Source organism: Chrysochloris asiatica, unplaced genomic scaffold, assembly GCF_000296735.1.
Source record: "Chrysochloris asiatica unplaced genomic scaffold, ChrAsi1.0 scaffold00088, whole genome shotgun sequence".
Lineage (NCBI taxonomy): Eukaryota > Metazoa > Chordata > Mammalia > Afrosoricida > Chrysochloridae > Chrysochloris > Chrysochloris asiatica.
This window is the reverse complement of record NW_006408606.1, coordinates 1298014-1303308: the sequence shown is the minus strand read 5'-3', so window position 1 is coordinate 1303308 and position 5295 is coordinate 1298014. Positions and strand designations below refer to the sequence as shown.

The following is a 5295-nucleotide window of genomic DNA, read 5'->3' as shown; positions in this document are numbered from 1 at the left end:
TTTAGAAAAAAAACGGATGACCAGTTAGAAAGATACTGGGAACCTGAGACAATGAAACTCCACCACCTTTCATATTTGGTAAAGAAAAGGGGCAGAGGACAACAATACTACAAGGTATATTTACCATGGAATGGTCAATCATTCAAAGTCTAAAGGGCAACATTTTTCCCATGACAAAGTTGAGAACAGATAGGAAGGTACATAGAATACAAATAGGAACCACAGGAGGAGGCAGGATAACTGTTGTTGCTTGGAGGCGATTGTAAACTTGGAGATGAAACAAAGTTTATGCTTTGTTGAATGTCTTATCTGATGGTCTTATCTTGAAAACTTTACTAAATTCATAATAAAAAGTTAGAAAAACAATGAAATTAAAACATAAAGATCACAATATTCTGGGTATAACAGGTGAAATGGACTGGCATTGTACATTTTGAATTAAGCAATTATATGGTGTACAATGGCAGGTACAGCAAATTGAAGAATATCATCACATTACTCAGTCAGAAGAGCACCTCAAAACCTATTGTGATGTGCAATGCTGTCTGTGATAGAAAAGCATATTCAGATGCCTACAAGGAAGACTGGATTCCTGCTGTAGCATTGTAGAATAAGCACTGAGCTTTGAACCACAAGGTTAGTGGTCCAACCCCACCAGCAACTGTTCTGAAACCATATAAAGGGTCACTATGAGTCAGAATTGACTAGATATTAATTGAACAATGAACAACAAGGAAGACCAGTTAATATCACTGTTATTCAAATTTGCAAAACAATCACTAAATCCAGTGAATATGAAAATGAAGAAGTCTACCAAACTCTTTGATCTGAAATTGATGAAACATGCAATCAAGATAAATTGATAATTGTATTGTATCTGTGTACGTAAAATTCCTGACAGTGCAGTGGTTACATGGTGCTCATCTGCTAAAAAAAAAGATTGGGGTTTTGACCCACTAGCCACTCTGAGAGAAAGACGTGGCAGTCCTCTGGCCTTGGAAACCCTATGGGGAAGCCTATTTATCCTGTAAAGTAACTATTAGTTGAAATTGATAGAGTAGCAGTGGATCTTGCATAGTTTGGATGCATATACATGCATATGAGAAATCACATTACTGATTTCAGTTGGAGCTTAGAGAAATTTGCTTTTGAGTTATTTGATATCACTTAATTGAGTTCATAGCATAAGCATTGGACTGTGAACCACATATCAGTTGTTCAAGTTTACCAACTGCTCAATGTTGGAAAAATGAGGTTGTCTTCTCTCTCAAAAAAGTAAAAAGCCTTGGAAACTCTATACAGGGCTGCTATGAGTCAGAACTAACTCCACAGCACTTACCAACAACACATAATTTAATCCCTGGCATTTATATATTAAAGAGATAGTCATATTGCTTCTGAAAATTTAGGTTGTGGTACAATTAATCTTTCTAGAGAATTAAGTTATGCCAAAATCTGTCACATATTCCCCAATATGACATATATGTAAAATATTGAAGTAATAATACAATGATAAAATCTTGATTCAATAATAAAATCTTGAAAGTAATGACTTCCAGTATTTTGACTCCCACAGTCTCTTGAAAATCTAGAAATATGATTTGTGGATAGTAGTTTTTACTATTTTACCTTATAGGGGGTTCTCATGGCACAATGATTAAACAACAGATTGGGCTGCTAACCTATAAACTGGTGGTTTGAGCCCAACAGGGGAGCTGTTAAAGAAAGATATGTTTGTGTTTCTACAGATTTGAAACTTTGGAAACCCTTTGGGGCATATTTACTCTGTCCTATAGGGTTGCTGTGATGCTGTGGGTTAATGAGCCAAACTGCAAAGCCAGTTGAACTACAAGTTCAGCGGTTCAAACTCACCAGTTGCTCCTCAGAAACCCTATATAGGTTTGCTATGGGTCAGAACCAACTCAATAGCACTTAACAAAAAAACAACATAGGGTTGCTATGAGTCAGAATCAACTCCTTGCAGTTTTTTTTTTTTTTTTTTAATTTTTTTTTGAAAACCTGGTTTTCTTTCTGTTTATTACCATCCTCATATTCTCCTGATTTAATTCAGATTTCTTTATTGTCATGGCCATTAAAGCATAACAACTTAAAAAAAAAAGATGTTTCTTGTTTTCCAAAAGAATTTCTGAGTGTTGGGTTCAATTTTGGTTTTCAGATTAATTGGGATAATCACTTAAGTTGTTGACAAATAAACATTCAGGATATTTTTATGAAGGATAATCTTGGCAAACCACAATAGCTTTTAAACTTTCCTTTAAATTAAAATTCTAGCTGTTTATTATGTTACATTGTGCCAGAAAAAGGCAATAAACCCCTCTCATATTCAAAAGAATGTTTCCATTTACAATTTACATTTATAAGTCTAATAGGCAGTTGGAACTCATTCTATTCACAGAAAATCTACTGACATAATTTAACTTTTTTATAAACCAACTTGACTCAATTTAAGTTAGCAAGTAGATTTTTTTTAAAGATGGGATTTTAGCGGTGAAATAAAATATAATGAAAGCATCTTAACATTACTAATTAGTTTAATATGAACTAATAAGTTATCCATTATAAAGATAGTATGTTCAATGAATCATGTGTTAAAAATCAGTCTTAAGCTTCAAATTACTTTATGATAGACTTGAGTAAAATTATGTGGAATATTCTCTGATGTTTAATTTTAGAATATAATTTGCAGAAGGTATTAAGAGAACTATGTTTAAAATATTAAAACCATATGGTATGTGGTTCCATCCATAAGAGATGCCTCATAAAGTATGAGAAATAGTATGGCCCAAAGGTAATTAGCAATTCTTCATCTAGGAAACTAATTATATTATGAGACTGTTCCTTGAAAATATGAAATGCAATTCCTAAAATTCATACTCGTCTCTTATACTGTCTAAAGAAGGTATTTGAAATGAACAAATCATTGATTTTGCAGAATTCTATTACTTGATCTCCAGCATAATTTCTAATCACCAAGGTCATATTTTCCAACTACTGATCCTTCATCTTTGCTCCCAACCTTTGCATTCTAATTACCAGTAATGGCCAATACAACTTGACTGCATGTTTGATCAATTTCAGATTGAAGAAGTTAGTAGAATTCTTCTATTTCATCCTCACTGGCTTTAGTGGTTGGTGCATAAATTTGGATAATAGTGGGATTAACTGGTCTTTCCTGTAGGTGTATGGATATTATTCGATCACCTCATGACTGATCTGGATATGTTATTTTTGACAATGAATGCAACACCATTCCTCTTCAATTTCTCATTCCCGGCATAGTAAACCATGTGGTTGTCAGATTCAAATGGTCAATGACAGTCCATTTCAGTTCACAGATGCCTAAAATATCAATGTTTATGCATTCCATTTCATTTTTGACAATTTCTAATTTTTCTAGATTCATACTTCATACATTCCATGTTCTTATTATTAATGGATAGTTACAGCTATTTCTCTTCATTTTGAGTTGTACCCTATCAGCAAAAGAAGGTCCCACAAATTTTATTCCATTTGTGTCTTCACAGTCAACTCTACTTTAAAGAGGCAGCTCTTTACCAATAGCATTTTGAGTGCCTTCCAACCCGAGGAGCTCATTTTCCAGCGCTATAGCTGACAGTGTTTCTCTGCTATTCATAGGGGTTTCAGTGACTAAATATTCAGAAGTAGTGTGTCACTCTTTCTTCCTAGTCTGTCTTCATCTGGAAGCTCATCTGAAACCTGTCCACCATGGGTAACTCTGCTGATATTTAAAATACCGGTGGCATAGCTTCCAGAATCACAGCAACTCACAAGCCACCACAGTACTACAAACTGACAGGCTACTGGTGGCTCAAACTGAAGTTGAAGAAAATGAAAACAAGTCCATAAGAGCCAAAGTAAGACCTTGATGATATCACACCTGAATTTAGAGATCATTTGAAGAACAGATATGATATATTAAACACTAAAGACTGAAGACCAGAAGAGTTGTGGGATGACATTAAGAACATCATCTAGGAAGAAGCAAAAAGTCATTAAGTCAAGAAAGAAGAAAAAGATCAAAATGGATGTCAGAAGAGACACTGAAACTTGCTCTCCAGTGCAGAGATGCTAAAGCAAATGGAAGAAATGAGGAAGCACAAAAGCTGAACAGAAAAATTCAGAGGTAAGCTTGAGAAGATAAAGGCAAATATTACAACAAAATGCAAAAATCTGGAGACAGAAAACCAAAAAAGAAGAACACACTCAGCATTTCTCAAGCTGGGGAAACTGAAGAAAAAATTCAATCCTCAACTTTTGTTATTGAAGGATTCTCTTGGCAAATTATTGAACGATGCAGAAAGCATCATAGGAAGATGGAAGGATAGAGTTTCCTGGTACAATGACTTTGCCCCTGCAGGCCAGGCATGAAGATCACAAAGGAGAAACATGCCAAGAGGTGCCTTGGTTTCTTCCGCAACAATTTCGGACTGTGCGAGCCATACCATATATTACTGGACCACACCTTCTGTCAGGTGGCGCTGCAGGCCACATCCATCTGCGGGAGCAGCTGCCCCGCTACCTCATGGCAGAGACACAGCTGTACACCACCAGGTGTGTGTTAAAAGAGCTAGAATCATTGAGAAAGGTCTTATATGGGGCAAAATTGATTGCACAAAAATGCCAAGCTCAAAACTATCCCTGTTTCAAGAATGCAGTGATAGGATCTGAATGCCTGCTCTCCATGGTCGAAGGGGGACATCCTCTTCATCATTTTGTGGCAACTCATAATCAGAATTTGTTTGTGAAAGTTAGGAAACACTATAGTCTTGGACAAAACTTCTCCCAAACCATTTGCCTTTGTTAAAGCAGTAGAGGCAGGTCAGCTTGTATCTGGGCATGAGAAAGAAATCATCAAACAACTTAAATAAGAACAGGATTTAGTGAAAAACTCTGAACAGAGGAAAAGAAAGAAGCAGAAAAAAAATTAGTGGCCACAATCCTCTTAGCTGTGTGAAGAAAAAGAAAAGAGCAGAGAATACAAAACCATCCTCTACTTCTGAAAAAAAAGAGAAAAAAAATCTGGAAGAAATCTACCTAAAAAAAGTACTGTCTGAAAAGCAGAATGTAGAAGGGTAACAACTGCTTTGGCTACTTTAAAAGACTTTCAAATGTGAGAAAATTATTTAAAATTGTGCAAGTACTTATCATAAAATACTGACTTTTATGTTTATAAATGAGCATGAATCCATAAGCCGCTGCCTAAAATTATTTCTAAAATAAAGTGAACGAATAGGGAAAAAAAAAAAAAAAAAA

At 35.2% G+C, this 5295-nt stretch overlaps 1 pseudogene; it reads left to right on the top strand.

The window, feature by feature from the left end:
- Positions 1–4406: 4406 nt before the first annotated feature.
- On the top strand, positions 4407–5118 carry LOC102816750 (annotated as a pseudogene).
- The last annotated feature ends 177 nt before the right edge of the window (positions 5119–5295 follow it).